We start from the raw sequence: 27,885 nt of genomic DNA, 5'->3' as shown, positions 1-27,885 counted from the left end.
TTTCATTTGTTCTGGTTCTTGCCGGAAGCATCGTTGTATGTCCGATCTTTGCAAGCAGAGGTCTCCTCTGGTGGTCTTGGTTTCAAAGTCTCAGTGCTATCCAGAGAACTGGGAAGTCTTCATGGTCTCTTAACAGTTCTCTGTTGGTTAGTCTCAGGAATACAACCCTGAATCTCTTCGAAGGTGTTGGGCGCTCTTCGTTAATTTCTGCCTTTTGTGTCTGGTGTCTCAGGTCAGTCTTCGGCATTATCTCTGTAAGGATTTTGGTCTCTGTCCCTGCTGTAGGTGTCTGGGTTGGGAATTGGGTTCACTCAGTCGTGGTTGGGTATTGTCTGGAAGTTGGGTCTATCTTACGTGAGCTTGGAGTCTGTGTCTTTCATATTTCAGTCTGGTTCTCACTTTGGGTCCTATTAGTCTGTCAGTTGTTTTTCCCTTACCCTTCGTCCCTTAGTTTCATCTCTCCGTTGTTATATTCGATTATGGCCCGTCGTCGGGGCATTCCCAGGCGCGGGAGAAATTCGGGGTCCAGGGGAGGGCCGCGGGGGCGTGGGAGCTCTGCACCTCGTCGTATTTCACCATTAGCCACTGCCTCGCCTTCCTCTCCGCCCTCAGATGATTCTGGTCCCTCCCTTAATAGCTCTCTTCATACATCCAGGTTCAAATTCAAAAGCAGGCTCAACAGACCGCTCATCTCTGCCATAATCACGGTCATCTTCTCGGAGGAAGAAGACGAGCTTGCCAGCTTAGATGAAGATCCCAAGGAACAGTCGCCTTCTCAGAATGCTAGTGCCTCTCAGAGTAGTTTGGCGGATGTTGTCCTCAAGGTTTCTGCTGCGGTGCACGAAGAGGATAATCAGGAAGAGGCTGGCACTCAACTGAACTCTCCTATACGAAAGTGTCCTGCACCTTGTGCCTCCGCCGGATGGCAAGTTGATGGAAGCCGAAGACGAGGTGATGGTTACCTGGGAGCGCTTACCGGACCAGGTCAATGATAAGGATACAGGTGAGCCTGAGCAGGTCTAATTCCATTTGCCTTCAGCTTCAGGACGGTATATCAGTTTTCGGTTTTCAGGATCTTGTGGTTATTCTCAGTGCGCATGGTACCTCATGGACTTTATTTTGGATTTCCTTTTTGTAATAGGATAGTAATCAGTAGTATGGGAGCTCTCTCTGAAGAGTAATGTACTGTTTAGCTTCAACTCTATATAGGTTTGTTCAGGGTTTAAAGTTATGACTACCATTTTTGTAAGCAGAAGGAACAGCAATATCTGCACAGGTTTTTTGACAGAGGGCTGGCTACGGTCCCCTCAGAGGTTCAAACCTCTTTGTACATATTTTTTCTCTTTTTAATCTAATAGAATAGCCTTTACATAGAAAAAAAAAATAAAGGCAACGGACTAATAAACCCAAGGGATTATAAACCCAATAGAATGGCATTAAACATAATAAATTAATATTCTAAACCTAAGGGATATAATCCCGAAAGTAAATAATATAAACCCTAAAATGAACATCAAGCCCTAAGATTAATATTATACACCTTAGGATTAACAATATTATAAATCTAAGTGATTAATAAACCGAACGGATTAATACTAAAAACCTAAAGCATTTTAAACCCAAGGGAATAACATTAAACCTGTAATACCCTCCTCCCACATCTATCCAAGTAACCGACCAATCAGGGTAAACATGTGACGAGAGGCTACTATGATGGGATTCAACCTCTTATGTGACCTTAAGGAAGTGGAATCGATGGAAACACAGCATACAAACCTTCCACATTAGCTAGAGGACTCTCAAGAACCATCCCAACCACTCAGGGAACTACCCCCTAGGTACCACTGAGTTTTTAGACCAATTAACCCCTCAGACACTCCCATGATATGGGCATGCCAGCGTCCATAGCCCTATGGACACTCCCACAGCATGGTATACCAACGTTGAAGGACTATTTTGCTTAGTGTTGTGCCAGCGTCCCCAGGATTTCAGCCACTTTTTCAGGCCCAAAGCCTAGGTCACTACCCAGAATTAAATGACACCTTCATATTATAAAGATAACAAAGGGGTGATGATACAAATGCAATTACTTGAACAAGGGCTTGACTCGACCTTTACTAACCATGAAAAGAATTTTGTCAAACATATCACAAATATGTAATCTACAGGTGTAAACAATAGATTTAACCATAGCGATCTCATACTTATCTTAGAATCACTAAGAAGCATTGTTCCCTTATGTCATTAGCTGCATTGTCATCTATTAGGTCATAGATAAATTTTTCATTCGTTTTCCAATCAAAACATGAGGGAAGCCATACATCATCACTATTATAATACATGCTTATAACCCGCATAATAACAACATAAATAGCAAGGATACATCAACCATAAATTCCACATATAAACCAGTACATTTATACATAAGATATCAAGGAGAGAACCTCTTATTAATCAATGAAAAATCAAACTCGAGATGAGACTACCACATTCCACCCAACCATAGAATGGTTGAGCCAAATATCTCTTCAGTCATTCATCTTCGTGCCATATTCCAAGCATGAATGTGGGACTCAAACCAAAAGAACCAACCAGAGCATCCCGACACTAAACCTCCTCACCCTCATCAATAGAAACCAGGTGTTACTGCAATCCATCCAGGATCACTAGGCCAACACAATAAACATGTAATAATTGGTTGTATCATGATCTCCACGAGATCACTAGGCCAAACAAGCATGGATGCCACCGGATTTCTCCACCTACACTGTGAGGAATTTCCTTGCCTCCTAGTCTCTCAAGCTTTACCGGAATCCACACCGGATCATTAGGCCCTAAACTGAGACCCACTCTTCAGGCTTTACCGCATATCCCATCCCAAGATTACTAGGCTTGATGGAGAGCACCGCCTCTAGGCTTTACCATATATCCCACCATTCATCGGTCGAGGATTCCTAGGCCCATTGAGACAACACAAAACACGTCTCTACCACAACTCATAGTCTGGTTCAGGGGTTACTAGGCCATGTGTTCTATCATTCAGAGATCCACCTCACTCAGCTTCGAATCCATCTAGCAATCCAGCTCAACAAAAACATGAGAACCCCATCACACCATGGCTATCCGGAAATGGCAAGGCTAGGTTGAAAACATTGTTACACCTAGAAAAACCCATGCCATAACAACAAAAGAACCACATGCAATACCATGCATGCCAAATCTAGTAAGGAAAACACACACGAAAATCGATACCTGCAAAGAATCATATTGTACTTTCTTGATCATGCTCTTCCTTGCTTTCTTCTTCCTTCCTCTTGTCTTCTTTTCCTTTCTCAATCCAATGCCAAAGTGCTCCAAGAAAACTCTGAGTGTCCAAGAGTGAGAGAGAGAGAGAGACTAATGAGAGCTCCAAAATTAAATTGACAAAAGGTTACAAATTGATCCTCAGAAGTATTTTTATCAATTAGGTCTCTACTTTCTTCATTTTCCATTATTTTCCTTCATTTTCCTCCTCACATGCTACCTTTGACCTTTTACCTCCCTTTTTTCCTAATTTACATTACTTTCATAAATAAAATGTCAACAAATGCCTCATGTCTTTCCAAAGTATTTACCATTTCCTTGGGAATGTGATTGGGTCTCAAGGATCTCGAAAAGTATGCAAGGTCACTCTCCAGAATGGGCAGGAGGTGGTTGTGAAGAAGATTATGAAAAACAAAAAAGAATTTGAAGCAAAGGTTGAGACCCTGGATTTGATCAAATATGCCAACATCTTAAAGCTCCTAAGTTTTATTTCAAATGTAGAATCAGATTTCAACTTATTAGTATTTGAGTACATACAAAATAGAATTTTGATTGAGTGCCTTCATGGATAAGAATCAATGGCACTATTAGAGTGGCCAGTGCGACAAAATATTGCAGTTGGTGTAGCTTTTGGGATGTTCTATTTGCATAATGATTTTTGTCCTCCAATATTGCATAGAGATGTGAAATCAAGTAATATATTACTTGACTTGGAGTTTAGAGCCAAGATTTCCAATTTTGGTGTAGCCAAGAGAATATTACGTCATTATCATCCATTAGATTCGAGAGTGGATGGTTTAACAATTTCTGGTTTCACTGGTTGTCATGGTTACATTGCCCCCAGTAAAGTATGGTGTAGTATTCCCAAAAAACCTATCAATTCAATTCCTAGATGTAGTTCAAGTAGTAGAAGTAATATTGATTGATCAAATAATATAAGTATTGGTAATGATATTCATGTGCAAAGTACAAGTATTATAAGTATAAGTATTGGTTTTAGCATTCATGTGCAAAGTACTACATGGGTTTGAAGGTGAACGAAAAGAGTGATGTATACAACTTTGGGGTGGTGATTCTGGAGCTTGTAACTAAAAAGAGAGTGACATGCGAAGTGGAATATAGAGTAAGTCTTAACATCATGGGATGGATATGTAGGAAAATAATGTGCAGAGAGCGGGATGAGTGGGCAGTGGTTCTATAGCAAGAGGAGGAGCAGGGGATATTGGACTAGCAAATTCTACAAGCTGAAGGTGTAGGTGAAGATGGTAGTAGTCGTTGTAGAGAGAAAATGTTGTGTATGTTACGAGTTGGGTTAATGTGTACAAGCAGCATGCCAAATCGGCGGCCATCCATGAGACAAGTGCTAGGGATGTTGCAGTCCATATGAAGATATCATGAACACCTGACACAATAACTATAGTTTTTATCTTTTTTCTTTCCTTTTAATGGAACTATTTTGTAAGAACATATGGCTGGGTTGCCTTCAAAGCATGTAATTATGACTGGTTTTCTTTCTTTTCTATTGCAACAATGATTGTCATGTCATATTTTTCCTAGAGGAGTCGCTAGCGATTGCAACAGTCACCAAAGACATCTTTAAAATCAAATTGAGTATGTTATTGTTTGAAATTGTGAATGGGCTTTTGTTAAGTAACCTAGATCTTAAAATTGTAGTGTATGGATTAGATAAAATATTACTCCATTGACTACGCAAAAGAAAACAATGTCGTTAAATCTATCGATCTACACAAGTTATCTATTTCATGTGTAAGATTTATTTTATGCAAATATTTAAGGTTAGTTTAGTTGGTTGAATTCCCATTACTAATTTTTCCAATCAAGAAGCCATGGTGTCAAATATCCTTGATGCCCTTGAGTTAGGTCAAATTAGAAAGTTAGGTCACGAGGTCAAATCTCCTTTATGCCCTTGAGTTTTGCCAAATTGGAAAGTTAGAAGACTTGGAAAACTTCGACTTAAACATAATTAGTGAAACAATGAGGCTCAAGTCCCCCTTGAGTTAGGCCAAATGAGAAAGTTAGGTCACTAGGTCAAATCTCCTTGATGCCCTTGAGTTATGCCAAATTAGAAACTTAGTAGACTTGAAAATTTGCCCTTGAGTTAGGCCAAATTGGTAAGTTAGAAGACTTGGAACACTTCGACTGAGACATAATTAGTGAAATAATTAAACTCAAGTCCCCCTTGAGTTAAGTCAAACTAGAAAGTTAGGCCACTAGGTCAAATCTCCTTGATGCCCTTGAGTTAGGCCAAATTAGAAAGTTAGAAGACTTGGAAAATTCACCCTTGAGTTAGGACAAATTGGAAAGTTAGAAGACATGGAAGACTTTGGCTGAGACATAATTAGTGAAATAATTAGACTCCAGCCCCCCTTGAGTTAGGCCAAATTAGAAAGTTAGGTCACTAGGTAAAATCTCTTTGATGTCGTTGAGTTAGGCCAAATTAGAAAGTTATTCTTAGACATAATTAGTGAAATAATGAGACTCAAGTCCCTTTGAGTTAAGCCAAATTAGAAAATTAGGTTACTAGGTCAAATCTCCTTGATAACTTTGAATTAAGCCAAATTAAAAAGTTAAAAAACTTGAAAAATTCAATTTTGAGTTGTACACATAAAACATGATAATTCTTTTTGTAAATTAAAACTATAAAATCATACTTGAAATTGAGACTTATCCTAACCCAAGATTTCGGGTATTAATCAAGAACCTAATACTTGTCATAGTGGTCCTTGGCCGTTTCATCTCGGATTCATTACTACCAATCACAAAACACTCTTAGCCTTCCAATGTGCACTCGGTCAAGATAAGTGTGGACCCATTTGTTACATACTTTAATATTCATGGGATATTTGAAAGTTCAGATTAAAAATAATGAATGTGACTTAATATTCATTGGATATTTGAAAGTTGAGATTAAAAATAATGAATGTGACTTTTGTATTTATCCATGTAAACATTTTTCTCACAAATGATATCTTTACAATAAAATATCCTCTCACTTTCACTTTGATTGTTTCCCTAATCCATGGTTTTTAAATCCCTATTTGTCGATTTGTGATATTCTATGGTTTTTCAAATCCTAAACACATTTCATTTGATTTGTAATATCGCTTTTTATCTGTAGGAAAATTTGATTCCATAGTTTGGGTTGATCGATTTTTTCGGTTGACAATTCTTTATCAGTGAAAAGTCAGCAAGAATCTTGGACTTGACAACATTATCTGAGATCATAGGTTTTTTGCTTTTCGCTGGGGTTTCAACGAGAATCTTGGATTTGCCAAAATTCCCTATTATAATAATAGTTTCGATGAAAAACTTTTGGGCGAAAAATTAGGCTTCAACAAAATTCTTGGATTCTTTTCGGTGAAAAACTTTTGGGCGAAAAAATAGGCTTCACAATCTCAATCTGTTTTCACATTTTGAAATAAAAGTGTCTCCATTTTACTTTTCTGTTCCTTAGAATGCTACCCACAGGTTAGCCTGAACTTCATATTCTGAGTTCGACAGTTCTACAAAGCATTGTATCATGCAATGAATACTTTTCTCCTTCTTGCAAAGATATACAAATCTATTTCAAAACAATGAATGAAAAAATGTAATCCCATGAATCACATAAGGCGAAAAATACTATATCCATTTGTGGAGATCACATGCTCTTTTCACTTTGTATTTGATGACGCCTAACTTTGGTACAGGATCCTTGAGACATTACATTGTCTAATCATTTTGCAATTCGATAATGTGTAATGCATTGTTTACAAAAACATACATCAAATGATGTCATAAAAAAGTCAAAAAAGAGTTGCAAATTAACAAGCATACCTTATTAATATGGCGATGCCATATGAAAAAGGAGGGGTTGAAGGTGTGACATTTTGTTTGCAATGGGCAACCATAATATTCAAAGTGAACATACAAGAGTGGTCCTTTCTAACTAGAAGCATTGTTGATTCTTTCCAATGCAAAAATTGTTCAAGCCAAACATACAGCTTAGTGTCACTTCGAGTAGATACATTGCATAATCATTATGCACATTTTCCATTAGATGAACATAACAATAGGTACAATGTACACTATAAAATACCACCAATAGGAACAACCTCCTTGCATATGGAACATGGACCTATGCCAGCAAATGAACATAGGCATCAAGATACATTGCAATGTACCATGGTTCCAACAAAAACACATAAAAAATAAGATCAATGTCCATAGATTAAAACAACCACTGTGTTTAGAAACAAAAAAACATCAACAATAATGCAAAGAAAAATTGCAAACTCAACATTGTTGCTTGTCCAATAAATATCCCTTGACAATTTACCTAGCCAAGATAGAAGACACACCTGAAAAGAAATGTCCAATATGTAAACAACTACAATTTCAAAAGAATATGGTAAACATTTGACAAGCCATAGAACAAACATATGTAGATTTATCCGATAGCCATAAAATTATTTTTACAAGAGTAATATGCAAAGTTTACAAAAGAGCACCTCAAAAATGGAAAATTGCCACAATTTTTTGTTCTGGAGAGGATTAGATGGAACAAACCATTACAAATTGTAACCACACTCTTAGAACTTGAAGAAAATCTCGTTGCATTGAGAATTGCATTTGCAGAAATAAGAAAAAGAGGCTATAAATGCTCACAAATGGGATTAACATACATGATTATCAATGTTCCTATCCAAATAGACATTGTCCAAAATATATTGCCACAATATATGAAGGACACAACAACAACCATTGTATAAATTGAAAAGATAATTGGAATATAAAAATAAATTTCAAATAGGAAATTTTTTCATGCACAATGTTATGAAGGAATTAAGAGAATGTATTCTCGATACCTTTATAAAGTTGAAAACATAAGCATAAATAGAGATTGGAATAACATTCTACAATCAACTGCTTTAAAAGCTCTAACTAAAGATATAGACATTGAAGACAAAAATGAAACAACCAAGGACTCAGAGAATGAACACCAACTAAAATGTTGTTACATGGATACAGAGGGTCCCAATGCATCCATGATTTGTAAGAACAAGTTGATTGAGGTTGCACTAGCTGTAGGAAAATGGCCCCTTGGAATTTTTAGAGACAAATATTCAGAGGACATGAAATTTACATACCTTTCTTTGGAGACCCATGTGATAGTGACATTGTAGAAATATTCCACTACCAAAAATTGTGTAACGGGAAATAATGCACTATAGTTCTAATTTCTCTTACCTCACAACTAATTTGTTTTTCAAAACATTGTGATTAATAGTTTAAAATTTCTTTTCATGCATTTCAATAAGAATCAAAAAAGGAAAATTAAAAGTAACAAAGTTATGAGCCAAAGATGTTAAATACAATCCCAACTTGGACAAGATTCTTGGAAGTGACATTAGTTACATGGATTTCAAACACATAAGAATTTCTCCTGATTTCTTGCAATAAATAAAGAAAAATATATTTTCCAACTTTCTTTGTCACATTTACAAGTGCTAAACATTGTTGGGATCCATTAGTCAACACATTGACCAAATTACATGACAAAAGAAGAAAAACAAAACATATTGAAACAATATAAGACTGTAATGTTGATTATCTAATAAGGAAAAATGCACTAACATGTAGTCATTATTATATGCATAGAATTAATGCATTAAAGAAAATGATATCTCAAGATAAAACATTCTTTGGAAACATAGTAGATTACGACTTTGTAACTAAGTTTTGAAATAGAGTAAGCGAACATGAACATGGGTTGATATGGGTAGAAAATGCACCAATATATGGAGCCAATAGTAATAGTGACATTGAAAACTTTGGTGATAGTTATTTGGCTTGTAACATAGACCACCTTGATCCAGAGCTTGCAAAAATACATCATACAAAAAGTTGTAAAAAGAGAAAGAGCTCACATTGTAGATACAATTTTCCAATGTCACCCATGAGAAGCACAAAAGTACTTGAACTAATTGACTTAGTGAATGACAGAATGAACGAAAAGTAAAGTTATTATATGATATCATGTAAACCAAAAAATATGATAGAAATAGTACTTTTGACAATTTTTTGGATGATATGGATCTAAATGAAGATGATTACATCGTAACAATACAAAGTACACTGAAACAACTTATAATCTTACAAGAACGAAAACCTTCTAACATTTGGAACAATAACTTTGTAAAGAACATGCCACAATTGTGGAATGAAAATACTTATGCCCAATTTGTACTTAATGCATATGCAACTGCATCATATTGCACATATTACATGAAAAAAATTATCAAATCGATGACAAATTCATTTAAAATAATAAGAGAACATGAAAAGAGAAAAGTAAGTGCTATTGAAATTGTACATTCATTGGGAAATGCTTTACTTAATATGCAACAAATATTGACACCACAAGCAGTTCATATAACACTTTCTCTACCATTGAATCATAGTTCATGAGAATGCATATTTATAAATACGAGACCAATAGATGAATGCAAATTTATCCTCAAACCATCACTCTTGCTAAGACGGGAAAATGACAATTTCGAAAATGTCGTGCAATTCCATTATTTATTATTACATTTCTAAACCTGGTGCTATAAAGCATGTATGTCTTGCTGAATTTGCATCAAGGTACAACCAAAATGGCACACCCATTACAAAAATAAGGAAACTAAAGGTAATATGATTGATCGAATACAAGAAGCGCATTGCATATGAAAACTATTGCACGGAAAAGCTTTTGCTATGTCCCATTTGAAAAACTAAAAATGCATTGAAACAATACTTGGAACCATGGGAAGCCACTTACATATTACATGAAAAATAAATGAATCTAATTCACATAAAAACATCAACCCACTATGGGGAATTCTAGAGAATGCAATTCATGAAATCTAGAACAATACCATGGATTCTCGTAATATAATAATAATAAAAAAAGAAAACCTTTGAACATCTCAGCGAAAAATATGATTTGGAAATAGACTTGCAATGTTCCCATCAATATGAAATAAAAATACAATTGAATATTGGATTCCTTTTGTCTGAACATCCATTTCTAATTGAGAAGGTTGAATATCGCAAGATAAGAAGAATGATCAATAGGGAGCAGAAAGAAATTATCAAATACATTGCAATGAATAAAAAATGAACATGGACAAACCATTGTATCTATTTCTAACTGGAAGAGCCAAAACTAACAAAACATTCACAACAAAAGAAATATTCTAAAGGCTCATATGACTTTCTGATGCACACTATTCAATTGATCCTTTGAAACCAAAGGGATTGGTACTAGCATTCACAGGCAAAGGTGCATATAATGTAGGTGGAACAATTGTCCATTCTGCACTTATCGTGCCTTTTAACAAGTATTTCCCTACACCACTTAGAAATGAAACACTAGATGCACTCGGAAAACTTTACCAAGAATTGAGACTAGTTTTCATTGATGAAGTTTCCCTTCTAGGAACTCATTTATTGGTTTGCATTGATGATTGAATGAGAAACATTAAACATGTCCAAACAAAATAATTTGGAAATGTTGACATTATATTTTGTGGCAACCTCTATCAAGCACATCCTATACAAGACTCCATAATTTTTAAAAAACCTATTCTGAACAAACAACTAGTCTCATATGAATTTCAAAACGAAAATGTAAAATTCTATGAATTGCATATTACAATGCATCAAACAGATGATAAATTCATCTCAATCTTAAATAGAATGCAAACAAACACTTCAGCAAAAAATGATCTGATACATTTGAACAAAAATTTTGTTATGCTTGCACATATTGACCCTACTTTCCCCTCTCTCTCATATAAAAATAAAGATGTTGCTTTGCACAACAAGAAAATGTTGCCTATTGTTCCCACTGACGAAATTGTCATCAATGCAATTGACCAAGAAGAAGAAAACCATGACGTTTTTCCTTCACATAAACATACAAAAACATTGCCTCTAGAAATAGTCATGAAATTAAATATGTTAGATGAAATCTATGCTAGCAATTATGATTCACAAGATGGCCTTGTCAATGGAGCATATGGAATCATTAAAGCCTATACAAAAACAAATGATATTGATTTCATATGGATCAATTTTTCCGATATAAACATAGGAGATTTCCAAGAAAGAAAATTGGCTAGATTATATAGTGAAGGCATTTCCAAAGATTTGATCCCTCTATTCCAAAAAGAAAATCCAATAACACCATCAACAAAGACATGCTATATCAAAATATGAAATCAATTCCATGTTCAATTAGCATGTGCACACACAATACATAGGTCATAAGGCCTCACACTAGACAACATTGCATTTGATCCTACTAGAAACAGACTCATGGATTAGTCTACACAGCCTTGTCTCGTGTTAAGAACATGCAATATTTGTTCCTGTTAAAACCTTTATAGAAAAAAAAAAAACCTTCAAAGTTAAACAAAAATAGCAACTGAAATGGACCGTCTACGACAAAATGCAACATGGGAATTGGATTACAAATATCAGTCTTTGCACACACATCCATGCACATCAATTTTGTCTTTAAACACTCGTAACCTAGAAACCCATATCAACGATGTACTCAATGACTATGATTTAATGGACGCTGACATTTTGTGTTTATAAGACACATTTGAAACAAGATACACTGCAACAAAAGTTCAAAGCCTTCACTTGCATATCTAACCATAGTAAATATAGGTTATTGATATGCTTCAAACAAAACATAACAATCTTTGAACATATGCAGTTTGAACAAGATAATGTAAAAGCACAAAAAACAAACATCATTCTATAGGGAATGCAGATCAAAATTGTCGATGTCTATGTAGCACCCTATGCTACATTGCCAAATATACTAAGTATTATTGAAGAAACATTGTACAATATATCTATTGGTGAACCAATACTCATTATACGAGATTTCAATCTTAACATGCGTCAAAGCAACAATAGAACAAAAACACTAATAGACTATATGCATAGCCACAATATTCGTTTCCTTCTAGATACAAATTCCTATTTGCACACATCACTCATTGATCATGTATGGTCTAACATAAAACATAGCTACAAGATCTACAAGATAGATACATATTGGTCAAACCATGACACAATTTGTTTCATAATGGACCATATATATGAAAATGAACCATAAAACATTTTGAACACTTTCCATATTTGCAACTAGGTCATTTTCCTGCTTTTTGTTTACATTGAAGTTTAACCATTTACTAATGTCCTTTTTCAAGCATCCATTTAATGCATATGCAAAGAAAGCTTCTAATGCAATTACCTTTCTACTATAGAAGTAAAATGGGTCAAAGATGCAACAAGCAAAAATCGAAAAGGAAATTATTTAGAAATGTCATCTCTACTTGTCTTTTGTTCCTTATTTTTATATGTATACTAGTTAGCATTTATCCATTATTACTAATTACATTTTTTCTTCCCATTGTCGTTTGCATTGTAACAAAAAAATTGTGGTTTTGAACAACAAAAATACACCACATCAGAACAAGGAAAATAACTACATAAAGAAGCAGGAAGACAAGTCAATCTATGTATATTACTTATGTGCATCTGTCACATCTGCCATATGTGCATTTGTCACATCTGCCATATACATATCAACATTGTCTCGTTGTAATTGACTCTAATTTGCATGATTTGGCAAAGCCCAAATGCATTGCAAATGATTCTGATATTAATTGAAGAACTGGACATCCGCAAATATTAGAAAATATTTCATGGTGATGCCATGGTAGTATACACCACATTTCTGGGCAAAGCAATAAAAAGTCTTCAAATAATGCATTCCAATTTGACTGATCAAGAAGGATTGATGACAGTCACAATGGTTGTTCCAAGTGACCTAATTGAAAAACACAGTTAGAATATCTTGTCAGGAAAAGAAATTGCAGTCACATTCTATTGTTAGACAACACAAGTACTGTATAAAATATTAACACGGTTTATGCAAAATACAAATTTGTTCCCAATTCAGCAAAAAAAACAATTGCAAAAAATCATAGAAACATTCCTAGTTGCAACACTTGTAACAACAGTGCCAAAAGTTGAAATGCAATATACATTGCAAATTAAAGACAAAAGCTCTAAAGAGGAAAATGCATCCGTAACATGCTCATCCTTGCACCACTCATCTATTAGTCTTACACATTTCATCTTATTGTGTATATGCAATTTGAAAAATTACATTGTTTTTTGGGTGCTTTATACTACAGCTACAGTTATTCGAAAACAAAAACTTTGCACCTATCTAGAATGAAATGGAACAATGGTTGTAAACTGGATATATTTCGACTATGCTCTTCAAAAATGTAACAAAAAGAAAATATATGAAGGAAAGAAAATGTGTACAATGCATACCACATTCATTACGCATTTGAATATTGAGATACAACAAGACCTCAAAAAAATAATTGACAAACAGATTCAAATAACTACATACTCAGTGACCTACTTATGTTTCATATGACAATTACTTATTTTTTATTACAAATTTGTTAACTAGTCTTCTTCTCTAAAAGCTGCAAGGAATACTTGTCATTGCAAATGCACACTCAAGATTATTTGAACATGTTTGTGCAATATGCAGTTTCCCAATGTTAACATCTATAGTGATAGATGATCTTTCAATATTTTGTTTTAAGTGCAAACAAAAAGCCCCTTTTCTCTTTCTACATTTTATCAATTACAGTATAAGAACTCCCGATAACGACAATCTACAATGTTTTTTTAGAAATAGGCTAGTTCTAAAGTAATTACTACCTGAATTAGCTAATATGTCTTACCAAGAATACCTGCAGAGAAACAAAAAAACAAAAACAAAAAGGCAACAATTTATATGCTCTAGAATTTACAGATACATGGTCTTTTCACTCCCAATGGAAACAATGAGATTCTAGATGCTGACAACAACAACAAACAAAATAGAATAATGCAATGTTCCAATTAGCAACTTTCTCCTCTCCTCAAGTATGATCCCCTTTCTCTCGCCTTTAGTTTTTAGTCATATACAAAATGCTCATTTTTCTATTTATGCAAACATTAAAAGAACTTTGTACCATTTTTTTCCTCATGTAGGGATGATAAAAGTGCTAAAACAATACATTAGGTTATTATAGACCGTAAATGTCAATGCTAAAGGAACAATGAACATCACTATGTTCAGCCAAAAAAAATATTCATACTGTAAAACATTCATGTCAAGCAGAGGAATTCCCTTTTTTGCTCGTAGTGACAAAAATGTTTTAAAACACTGTCTGCAAATTTTTTTTTCTGTCCTCCTATGTGTCAATTTCAATTTTTGCCTACTAAATAGTTTTAAAAGCATTGAATTATGTTTAGTCGAAGTTTTTTGAAAAACCTCCAATGCAAACTATTGTTATACTCTACTCTCTTTTTTTAAGCATTGAATTCTATTTAGTCAACGGTGTTGTAATTTGTTACATTATGCTATCAATTTGAATGAATGTTCTCATGTAATTTTAAATCTCCATATGGGAATCACAACTGTGACATATTAACAAACATATCTCCTATCCATTTACCAAATCTCAAAACATGAATGCAAATAAAAACATAACAAAAAACAGGTATTCTAGTCATGTCTCAGATAACATAGCATCATTGAATATTAAGTCTTAGGATGGGAATGAGAATAGGTACATAATAGGACGCAGGTCTGTGAGCCATGTTTCCAAGACCGAATATCAAAGATTGGCCTCCTTACCACCATAAATGAACTAACCTGTATACATACCCTCGGCTATGATGAAAATCTCCTTTTGGTTACTGTAGTGGAAGGGGTTCCTGAAAGTCACCCTCAAAAGAGGGGCACCCCACCTTTGGTAATGGATATCATCAGAGACAATGCCTTGATGTAGCCATTACACTCTTCGTAGTCAAGGTTGCCAAAGTGTGCAAGTCCCTTCCTGTGGTGCGTGTGGGATTTGAACACCGACCTCGCTCTATTCCTCTCTGCTTTGATCACCCTTTCACCAAAGGCCCCTTCCTGTGGTTCTTGTGGGATCTTAACATCATCCCCACTCCCTTCCTCTCTTCTTTTATCACCGTCCCCATTGCTACACTATACTACTATAGTTTCCTCTCCAACCCTCCCTCCCCCGATATAGAAAAACCCTAATGCAAGAATCACAAGCATCATCTAGCCTAGCATTATGAGCCCACTAAACATACTAGCCCTTTCCACCATATGCATCAAAATTATTAACAAGTTGAAAAGTATCATGATTACATGGCGCCTAGCTTCTATAATTACAAAGTCCAACGGCTGCAACCACTTTCCATTGAATTATGACTTCGTTGAAGAGCCAAAAAAAATCTAAGATGTATTTTAGATTGTGAGTGCACACCTTTGAAATGTAGTATGAATAGTTTCAATGAAATAGAAAAATTGGTCTCCTGAAGAAAGAATGCATTGTCCTTTGCACTATGTAATCATCTACCAGAGTCTAGTATTGAATGCTAGAACTCCAATCAAATCAAAACTATATTGAAAGAGATTATAAACTCTTTCAAAATGCAATCTCAGATGCAAAAAGTAGTTAATTTATGGTACGTGGCTATTAAAATAAAAATAGAATTTGTGTCTACATTAAACTTTATGACAATAGCAAGAAGGTTTTTATAAAAATGTGTTTCATATATATATATATATATATATATATATATATATTTGATCATTTTCTCAATGGCATGCCAAAAATTGTAAATATTTTTACATTAAGTCTATGTTGTCTAGCATTTGGCAATTAGGTTTCATATAATGAAACCATAGCTTTAGCTCGTGCTATTGTTGCATGAGCCAAGTTTGTGGTTTCATGCCAACAAAAAGACAAATAAGGGATTTATGTCAATGTGTTTTACTAGAAATAAATTAAATTTCCTATAGGTAATTTTGTGTGAATGTGCTTTACCAAGTTTCATAAATTAAAAATCCTGTTGCAAATCCAATTAAAACCCCTTGCTTATTAATTTTACAAAACTTATGTAACTCTTGTAATCAATTAGAACATGATAAGAACTAGATGGGGCATGATAAGAACATGACTAATAAGTTGAAGAAGGACTTGAGCAATGAAATATCTGGGTCTAACACAACAGATATTGGACACGAGGATTATATGTAATAGAAAGAACAGAAAGTTATGCTTGTCACAAGAAAAATATATTGAAAAGGTGTTATACATGTTCAATATAAAGGATGCCAAACCGGTTTGTACACCCTTAGCATCACACTTCAAACTTATTGTTAATTTGTGCCCTTATGATGACAAGGAGGAGGAAATGAGCAAATTCCCTTATGCTTCATCCATTGGTAGCTTGATGTATACCATGGTATGTACTCGTCCAAATATTGCACATTCAATGGGAGTAGTGAGCAAGGTCCTTGTAAATCCAAACAAAGAACACTAGCAAGCAAGTAAATGTATCTCAAGGGTACTAGTAATTATTGTTTATCTTTTGGTAAAATAATGTTGTTCTTAAAGGATATACAAATGAAAACATGGATGGAGATGTAGATACTAGAAAGTACACCAATGATTATTTATGTACTTTTACAGAAGAAACAATATCCTGGATGCCAAAATTGCAGAAATTAGTGGCCCTCTCCACAACCGCTGCAAAATACATCATTGCCACAAAAGCTTGCAAATAGATGTTGTGGATGCAAATACTTTTAGGAGAGTTGGGAATAAAACAAAATAGATATTTGTTGCATTGTGATAGTGAGAGTGTTATTGATTTAACAAAAAACCTAGCATACCATTCTAAGACAAAGCGCATTGATGTTCGATATAATTGGATCTGTGAAGTGTTAAATAATGTGTTACTACAATTAGAGAAAATACACACTATAAAAAATCTAGATAAACCTATCTGGTTCGAAACACATCAATCATAAAATTTTGGGGATAAACATGTATGGGTTCGAAACACGTCAATCATAATATTTTGATGTGATTTATTCGGAAGAGTTATGCTTTAATCATGATTCACAGAAACCTCCATTTTGAGGAGAAAACAAATTTTGAGGCTAAACTTGTTTGGGTTCGAAACACATCGATCATAAAATTTTGATGTGATTTATTTTGAAGAGTTATGCTTTAATCATGATTCACAAAAACCTCCATTTTGAGAAGAGAAAACAGTGTCAAAAACATTCACTCAAGCTTCTATTTGGTCTCAAGTGGGAGATTGTTAGGAATGAGATCAAATCAAGTCAAAGTTGTTAGTACCCATGGTATTATAATGAAATATTTGCATATATAGGGGTGTGAGTAAAAAGATGAAATGTATAGGTGAGAAAGAATGAAGTGAATGAAATGTATAGAGATTTTCATTGTGGTAATCAAATTCTACTAAACCCTTTCCCGTGGTTTTTCCCCAAAATGGGGTTTTCTTATCTCAATGCATAAATTTTTTATTTTTGGGTTACAAAATTTTTCTGCTGCCTTTTATTAACATTTTTTTATTATCTAATTTTCATGATGGTTTTTTTTCCATTTTTCAATATTACTACCAACTTTATCATCAAACTTCTTAAAAAAATTGACATTGTCATAATATAAACACACATCCAAGATATATCGTTGTTGTTTTTTTTTGCAGATATTCTGTATTCCTGTCTGTTGCAAATTACTATTAATATGTATGTTGCATATTACTAACAATATGCATTTGCAAAATTATATCCGAATAGATAAATATGATTTCAATGCACATGTAAATTATATTAAACAAAACATGTTTGATGTCAAATAATTAAAATCTACAATTATGATTAGTTACAATGATTTTTTATTCTATTATTATTGAAAATTCAATTATTAAATTAAGCAACAGAGAAAACACTAGCTATATGACCTTGTTTTATTATAATAATTTATCCATAAAATGAATAAATTATTCTTATCTCTTATAAATCAGATAAAACAAAGAAAACACTAACTATATGACCTTGTTTTATTATAATAATTAAACCATAAAGTGAATAAATTATTCTAGCTATATGACCTTGTTTTATTATAATAATTTATCCATAAAATGAATAAATTATTCTTATCTCTTATAAAACAGATAAAACAAAGAAAACACTAACTATATGACCTTGTTTTAGTATAATAATTAAACCATAAAGTGAATAAATTATTCGTATCTCTTATAAAAGAGATAAAACATTGAGTTAGCAAAGCACTCAAATGTTTTGAAATTATTTTATTATAATAATTTGTTTATGTAGATAAGGTTATTCATTTATTTCCTAGGAAAAACATTGAACGAGGAAAACATTAAAAAATTTATAAAACCAAGTCAAGACTAGTAAACAATTTTTCCACAAAGAGAGAAATTTTTCACAATGGTCTTTGTGGAAATAATTTGTTTGCCCATGACAAGTCACTGTAATTCAATAACTGTACAACTCCATAGAAAAGTCAAGACCAGTCAAGATAGATTTATTGTTTTCATGGCGATTAATTCGGTATCATCGCATGCCCAAACATCCACCGAGTATCTGAAAATGTAATTTTTTTTATAATACGACAAAATATATATATATATAGAATGTAAAATTATATATATATATATATATATATATATATATATATATATATTCCAACTGTTCTCTGATAAAAAGAAGCCAAACCTCACCGAAGTAGCAAAGCAGTCATGGCTCCCTCAAGCTTTTTCCCCTCCTTCCAATCCAAATTGCTGAGAGCTCTCCTCCTCTTCTTCACTCTCTGCCTACTTGTACTTCAATGCAATGCCATCTCTGACGATGGTAAAATACTCCTTCGCATAAAAGAGAGGGATTGGACTGAAACATAATGTTTTGAACTGGGATGACTCTGATCCAAATCCTTGTCGATGGAATGGTGTGTCTTGTGATAATCCATTCAGTGTCGTTATTAAAGTTAATCTCTCCCACACTTCCATTGCAGGACGCTTGACTTCTGCAATATGCGCCCTTCAAAATCTGACCGATTTGGTACTGCACTCCAACCATTTCGAAGGTCCATTTCCCGATGGACTGTTGGCTTGCAAGCATTTGAAGACGTTGGATTTGTCATCCAACCTGTTCGGCGGAAAGTTACCGCAACACATTCATAAATTGGGCGAGTTGCGCCGTCTATCGTTGGACGATAACAATTTCTCTGGAGATATTCCTCAAGGCTTCGGCATGTTACCCAAATTGGAGAAACTGTCTCTAACTAATAATCACTTGAGTGGATCAATTCCTGCTGTTCTTGGCAATTTGACGCACCTGCTGCAGCTATGGCTGAAAAACTGCAGTCTGGAAGGGAAAATCCCTTCTTCGTTGGGTAATTTAACAGAGCTGGAGAGCTTGGATCTTTCTGAGAATCATTTGTGGAGTAATATCCCTGCCAGTTTGATGAGGTTGACCAAGATGAGAGAACTGCATCTTTGGAAAAACCAGCTGTCGGGACAAATACCGCACAATATTGGCCAGCTAAGCAGCATACGTGTTCTGGACTTTTCAAGTGATCAGCTGAATGGAAGGATTCCTGAAACAATTGGAAATCTGAGTTATTTGGGTAACCTGGCTTTGCGGGAAAACAGACTCACGGGGTTTGTCCCTGCACAGCTAGGAATGCTCGCTAACTTGACAAGCTTGAATCTTTCAAGGAACAAACTTACCAGGTTGTTGCCACAGGATCTGGGCACACATTCTCCTATTTGGCTTCTTGATGTTTCAGAAAATAATCTCAGTGGCCTTCTGCCTAGAAACCTATGCAAGGGAAGAAATCTTTATGGTTTGGCTATATTCTCAAACAATTTCACTGGGCGCTTGGAGTCCTTAGACGCTTGCAGTAGCAGTCTGCTATTCGCCCAACTCTATCAAAATCAGCTAAGTGGCGAGGCTCCTTTGGCGTTATGGAGCTCTCAAATACTTGTACAGTTGATGATTTATACAAATAAGTTTGAAGGCCACATTCCTGTAGAGATTGGCGGAGCAAAGGAGCTGCAAAGGTTAGAGATGGCCAACAATCGGTTCAGTGGAATCATTCCGCCACATATCGGGCAGCTGAGCAATCTCGTTAACTTTAGCGCAAGCAATAACAAACTGCAGGGGCCTCTTCCTGAGGAGCTTATCCGCTTGCCTTCAGTGAATAGCATCGAGCTTGACCACAATTTGCTGTCTGGGGAAATTCCAAAAGGGAATATCTCGTTGGGACAGCTAACTACACTCAATCTGGCCAACAACCGGTTAAAGGGGGAAATTCCAGCATGGTTAGGCTCCGTGCCAAATCTACACACTCTAGACCTGTCAAACAATCTACTTGTGGGGGGAATTCCTCCTGAATTGGGGCAATGTATCTGGCAACCACTTGTCAGGCTCTATCCAAAATATTTCCAGGGTTTGGCCTATAAAGATAGCTTCCTTGGCAATCCAGACCTATGTGGTGATCTGGCTTTCCAGTATAGGTTAAGATTATGTTCTTCAAAGAAGAGAGATTGACATTATTATTTGCCTATATTTTTAGTCTCAATTCTGAGTCTCAATTCTGATGCTAGCCATGGCAATTATATTGTTTTTGTGTTTCATTACCAACTATAGGCTGAAGAATTAATCCGTACCAAATTTCGACAATGACACGGTTTCTAATACTAACAGGCATGCTCCTCCCTTGAATTAGATTTGCCAGGTGTGGCTCTTGAGAATATTGAATATTATTGAGGTATGCGGATTATGGTATGGTCCTGGCAAGTTATCAGTTCTTCGCTCAAATGTGTTAGGGTGGGTAGGGCTTCTTACAAGGTTTACCATCCATGTAAAGATAATAGATTCCCGTTTACGAATAAATAAAGGAATTTCTTTAACCTACCAGCAGATTATGGTATGGTGCTGGCAAGGTACCAGTTCTTCGCTCAAATGTACGAGGGTAGGTAGATATCCTTTCCAAGTTTACCATTCATGTAAAAAAAAATAAGTTGCCAGATATAGAATAAATTAAAGGAATTATTTGGTTTTATGACGTTTCTCACTGCTGATAATGTGTACTTAAATTGAGGAGGTAGTGCATCAGATGGATCATCTGTGAAAAAAAAATTAAGGTTACCTGACTCTGGAGAAGAGTGTGGTATTTCTGTAATAGTCCAATGCTTCATCCATGAGCTTCTTATGCTCCTTCGAACCTTCAAGAAGACCCCTGAAATAACCCCTGTTCTCTAAGCTTCTCCTGAATGCCTCCCATCCAATATCTCTACTCCTCGCTGCTTTCAGTGCCGAGCTTTGGACTCCAGCAACCCCTGAGCCACTCAGTCCGAGTTCTGCATTCTCCATCTCGGACTGATAATGCGATCTCTGCTGATACATCATCTCAAATCCACAGCTTATCTTCATACCCAGTTCTGCCTCCTTGTAATTTGGAGACGACAGAGGCGGCATCAGATAGCAACGCGGTGCCTGAAAGGCTTGCTGCACGAGCTGAGCATACATGGCCCTTGACATCCTCACAGAGACATCTACCATCTCCTTATTGCCCAAAAACTTCTCCATCCGAGACGCTGCCTTCATGGAATCTACGTCCTGGTCATAAAAGGCCTCCCCGCCTTAGAAATCAAGTGCGGCTCATGCTTCAAAACCTGAGCCAGGCTCAGAGGAACTCGAACCCTGACCCTATGCATGTTAACCCTAGCTTTATCGGAATAACCTTTAATACGACTGTTTATAGCGTTCTGAACAGCGTCACTAGCTCTGGTTTGCACAAAACCACCCTTGAGAGCCCGCAAGGAGTCCCATACTAAGGGTTTCACCGGTAAATGGTAAACCTCTCCCGCAGAAGCGGACAAAGGCAGAATGTGAATTTCTCCCTGCCGGATAAAAACCCTGTTCCAGCTGTTTTCTGGCCGGAGCCATCCCAAACCCTGGCCGAAACACTAGGTATGCATTTCGTGATTTCGCGTAGAATAAAGACCACGAACCATTCGTCCTCTACGTTGTCTCCGTACTTGAGCCTGCCATGAAGATGGGGAACAGAAGCCCACAGGTTCGAGTCCCGGAACTCTACCAAGAAGAAAGAAAGTTGTCCACACAAATTTTCATTTTTAATTTATGGAAACTTATGATTCGCTATGTTAATAAATCCAAAACATTCTTAATGTAAATACATGTTTAGATGAAAAGGATAAAAAAATAACATTGGAACATATTATAAGCTCACATATATATCAAAGTTAGAGATATGTATAGAGTACATTACAACATCACCGTTGAAACCAAAAATACTCTTCTCATGATTCTGCTCACAAATCACGAGCACCTCGAATGTGTCAACCCTGTAGTTGATCTCTGATCGAATCCCAAGAAGTTCTGAAGCCTCATATAACAAAAAAAGATATTTAACAAATTAAAATAAGCATACGTAGTGATGAAGCAATCAATAAGTACCCAACAACAGGGCAATTAACGTTATATATGTTACAATACACACTGAAATTCAAATTACCTTTAAGTACCTGCAATGTTAGAATATACATCGTTGAATTCAAAGTATCTTCAAATATTAGAATATACATTGTTGAATTCAAAGTAGTTTCAGAATTTCAGATCCCACTGTAAATGCTGGATTATATGCTACTGGATTTGGATTTGAAGTAACTTCAACTTCATATATATATATATATATTGCTCTGTAAATATATAATATGTGCCTAATGATGAGATTGCATCCATCACCTATAGAGATGGTGAGATACTGTTTACATTGCTTTCTTTCGAGGAAAAATGCGAGGTACTCTTTATTGCTTTTATTTTTAAGAAATTATTTATTTAAAAATATATATATTAACTCTCTTTTTTTTCAATTGAACTTGATGGATCTAACAGCACCCCATTTTCATCAATCCCAATAACCTCCCATGACTTAAGGTTACGATATGGGCACAAAATAACAATGCATGCATGCTTACCTTTGGCTTGTGAAACGGAATTTCATAAGACTGCATCATTGTCCTATAATTATCTGGTTTCCCTTTATCGATCATACCCTCCTCATTTTGAATTGATTCCACTTCCACTGCACCTCCATAATTGGCCTCTGAATCTGCAGGCATGTGTTCAGATTCTCCAGCGACTTCCATCTTTATGACCAGTCAGATTATCCCAAGTATCTCTGACACCGATCAAACAAATCTTATTTCATTAAAGCATGCCCTTCTGATCCATTGAGTTTAGCTATGATTCAGACCTGAACTACAAAAATTGCTAAAAATCAAAAGGCTTGGCAAAATTTGTAAAAGATCAATTTTGCAAAACAGAGGAGAACACCCCCGCCTCCTCCCAAAAAAAAACCAAACACCTTCATCACACGGCTAATTAACATTATGCCTGTAAATAGGCAACTACCCTTTAAACACCCCTATTGCCAATGATAAATCAAACCTGATTCTGCACTTGTAATATTGTTAAGGTAAAATTATGATCGTAGATCCAGCACAAAGGTAAGTGCAGAAAAGAAGAAGGCCTTAAAATAACTGCAAATACTTAATATATCTACATGCATGCAAAAGTCCAAGCCATAACCTTTGTATTTGATGGCACGCAGCTCCCTGGATTAATGCATTCCCCTCCCTCAGACAAAAGTCCACGCCGCGACCTTCCGATTTGATAGAACGCAGCTCGCTTGCTTAGTGTACTCCGCTATCAACTATTTGATTGGAATCTCTAATCATGACTACTGACATAAGAGAGTAAGTGAACAGCTTTGATCACACCTTGCTATTTTGCAAACTGAACACGGCCATGATTTGTCATACGTCAAAAAAAGGCAGATTTCATTCGCATCATACCACAGCCACGCACTTTGACAGACTTAACTCAAGACCTGGGGAGGTTATGGTTAAATACAACATTTTATAACATAACCATGTGGACGTCATTAAAGAAGAAGGTTCCAAAGCTAAATAATCTCCTGCAAAGGCCAAGCAACCTAGAGACTGTTCAAGATTTCATCTTGTTTGCTTTGTCCTGACTCCTGATATGGCAGATACACTATTGGTTTGCATTTTATAATCATTTTAATTTGACCTTATCTGTCCTATCCTCATATGGCAGAGCTGATATCAGTTTGCTTTGGGAAAAAGCCATGATGCCCTTTATTTCCAGCCACAGCACAGTTTCTTTACTGCGGAAGCCTTTCTCAGTTTCAATTTGCCTACTGGTGCATGTGATGCTGTTTGCAAGGCATAGGAAAATAAACCTTTTCTGCCACTCCCATGCCATTGCTGACTTGCTGTGGCCCATCAAGGGTGCTCTTGCTGGCTGGGGTCTGATGGACTTGAGTAGTCTCAGATCTGCATATCCTGTGGGGGTGTGGTGTTTCCCCTCACACCCTTTCAGCATTTTATAGGTAATAGTTAATAGGTTAGTTGTGCTTCCTGACCAGACATATGTCACTCCTTCGCATGATGCCTGAAAAGTTGCAAAGGAATAGTTTGATTTCTGTTTCACTACCAGGCTCATGCTGCACTCTTGCATGAAGGCATGTGTCTTCATTAAGGGGTGCAATTTGATTGTGTCTGGACTCTGTACAGCTGTGTTTTGTAAATCACAGGATTCACTAGCTCATAGGTAGCCAATTTTAGTACTTAGGCCCAACGTTACCTGCCCTTTATATGTTTCTATGGGAAAAGCCTTTCTGCTATCCACCCTTTTTGCGTAATATGTTCATTGTACTGATATATTTTTTTATCGATAGAACTTGGAGGCGTGTTTAATATATACATGTGTGCACTATCTGGGCACACATGTATGTGTGTTTGGCCTCCCTTCTGTAGACACAAATTGAATTTAACAGCCCCATTGCTTACAATATTAGAGAAGCCTGCATACAATTTTGAATTCAATTACAAGAACTTCTGTTGCTTTGTACATCAGGCTGTGGTCTAGTGGAAACTTGAGAAGTTTTTGTTACAATGACACGGTTTCTAATCCTAACAGGCATGCTCCTCCCTTGAATGAGATTTGCCAGGTGTGGCTCTTGACTATATTGAATATTATTGAGGTATGCGGATTATGGTATGGTCCTGGCAAGTTACCAGTTCTTCGCTCAAATGTGTGAGGGTGGGTAGAGCTTCTTACAAGGTTTACCATCCAGGTAAAGATAATAGATTCCCGTTTACGAATAAATAAAGGAATTTCTTTAACCTACCGGCAGATTATGGTATGGTGCTGGCAAGGTACCAGTTCTTCGCTCAAATGTATGAGGGTGGGTAGATATCCTTTCCAGGTTTACCATCCATGTAAAAAAAATAGGTTGCCAGATATAGAATAAATAAAAGAAATTATTTGGTTTTATGACGTTTCTCACTGCTGATAATGTGTACTTAAATTGAGGAGGTAGTGCATCAGATGGATCATCTGTGAAAAAAAAAATAAGCTTACCTGACTCTGGAGAAGAGTATGGTATTTCTGTAATAGTCCAATGCTTCATCCATGAGCTTCTTATGCTCCTTCGAACCTTCAAGAAGACCCCTGAAATAACCCCTGTTCTCTAAGCTTCTCCTGAATGCCTCCCATCCAATATCTCTACTCCTCGCTGCTTTCAGTGCCGAGCTTTGGACTTCAGCAACCCCTGAGCCACTCAGTCCGAGTTCTGCATTCTCCATCTCTTACTGATAATGCGATCTCTGCTGATACATCATCTCAAATCCACAGCTTATCTTCATACCCAGTTCCGCCTCCTTGTAATTTGGAGACGACAAAGGTGGCATCGGATAGCAACGCGGTGCCTGAAAGGCTTGCTGCACGAGCTGAGCATACATGGCCCTTGACATCCTCACAGAGACATCTACCATCTCCTTATTGCCCAAAAACTTCTCCATCCGAGACGCCGCCTTCATGGAATCCACGTCCCGTTCATAAAAGGCCTCCACCGCCTTAGAAATCAAGTGCGGCTCGTGCTTCAAAACCTGAGCCACGCTCAGAGGAACTCGAACCCTGACCCTATGCATGTTAACCCTAGCTTTATCGGGATAACCTTTAATACGACTGTTTATAGCGTTCTGAACAGCATCGCTAGCTCTGGTTTGCACAAAACCACCCGTGAGAGCCCGCAAGGAGTCCCATACTGAGGGTTTCACCGGTAAATGGTAAACCTCTCCCGCAGAAGCGGACAAAGGCATGTGAATTTCTCCCTGCCGTACAAAAACCCTGTTCCAGCTGTTTTCTGAGCCTGCCGTGAAGATGGGGAACGGAAGCCCGCGGGTTCGAGAACCGGAGATTGGAATTGAGAGTAGAGGGACACGATGAGGTTACAGCAGGTTGAAGGTTGAATGATTCGTGTTGCCATATATAATCCTTAGCGAAATCTGAAATTGTGTCTAGACATTGCACCTGGAGTTCTTTCAATCGGGACTCGGTTTCTTCGGCTGACATCGAGTCTGATAATGCGAAGTCCGGGAAAATGGCGTAGAGAAGAGTGTCGTCGGGGATTCTCGCTCGGCCTGCCGAGCATTCGTATTCTTCGTCCATGGCTGTCATGGGGGATTCACGCGCTCTGCTCCCAAAAGTGATGCGCGTTTTGTGGAGTTCCATGCGGTTTTTGTTTTCCTTAGAGTATTGAATATTTTCAATATGTAATAGAACCTATTTTTTTTCCGAGACATGAGGTAATTGTAATGGAGATCCATGTCCGATATTCTTGAATTAATTGGGTTGATTCAAAGAGGAGTTCTAAATCTCTAAATATTGAATAAAGCATATTGTCTTGATTATGAGTTGTTAAATGATCCAAGGGGAAGAAGTTTTAGATATCGGAATCTTGAATAGGGCAGGTTAATCTTTCCTTTTCATCCAGAGTACTAGTTGTAGACATTAATGATTGCGATAAAATAAAATAAAGATGAGTAATATTCTCAATAAAATAAGCATAACGGAATAAAAGGATATAAGGTTGAACTTGTTTTTTTTAATATGAAGATTGAATCTTATAATGAGATAAACTATTATAAGATTAGTGTTATATTTTTTTCCATTAATATTAAGTAATTATATTATAAGATTAGTGTTATATTTTTTTCCATTAAGTAATTATGAGTTTTGAGTATTGATTAGTATATTCATATTCATAAATGCGTATATCAATTACATGTACAATTACATTAATAAATATAATTGATAAATTGATATCAACCATATTTATTAATGTTAATATTACTAATTTTATTATTATTTATAAATTATATATTATTATTATTATTCACTACTTTTAAATAATTAACTAATAAATAGAAAAATATAAATATAAATAATAATAATTTATAATTTATAATTAAAAATAATAGAAATATTTATATTAAAAATTACTATTATTAATTATAATAATTGTTGATAAACTAAATGGATTAATAGTATAAACCCAAGATATTAATAAACTTTAAAAATTTGTATTATAAATCAAGAGATTATAAATCTAGGGGAATAATATTAAAGACAAGGAAATAATATTATAAACCCAAGGCTCCTAAACCCTAAGGTAAATA

The 27,885-nt window shown here is 35.8% G+C and overlaps 2 pseudogenes across 2 annotated transcripts; both read right to left on the bottom strand.

Annotated features, from left to right (window-relative positions):
- Positions 1-19,260: 19,260 nt before the first annotated feature.
- Positions 19,261-23,457, bottom strand: LOC149143496 (protein ecdysoneless homolog; annotated as a pseudogene). The gene is made up of 5 exons (XR_016265114.1): positions 23,314-23,457; positions 22,851-22,860; positions 22,605-22,714; positions 21,462-22,448; positions 19,261-19,904 (listed from the first exon to the last, which is right to left on the bottom strand). The product of XR_016265114.1 is annotated as a protein ecdysoneless homolog (transcript).
- Positions 22,440-27,085, bottom strand: LOC149143495 (protein ecdysoneless homolog pseudogene; annotated as a pseudogene). Its single transcript, XR_016264026.1, has 3 exons — positions 25,986-27,085; positions 25,787-25,928; positions 22,440-23,516 (listed from the first exon to the last, which is right to left on the bottom strand). The product of XR_016264026.1 is annotated as a protein ecdysoneless homolog pseudogene (transcript).
- Positions 27,086-27,885: the final 800 nt, after the last annotated feature.

Source organism: Pinus tabuliformis, chromosome X, assembly GCF_031772625.1.
Source record: "Pinus tabuliformis cultivar Carrire ecotype Pingquan chromosome X, CPIR1, whole genome shotgun sequence".
In the NCBI taxonomy this organism is placed as follows: Eukaryota; Viridiplantae; Streptophyta; class Pinopsida; order Pinales; family Pinaceae; genus Pinus; species Pinus tabuliformis.
The sequence above is the reverse complement of the archived record's forward strand: the minus strand, read 5'-3'. Positions and strand labels throughout refer to the sequence as shown.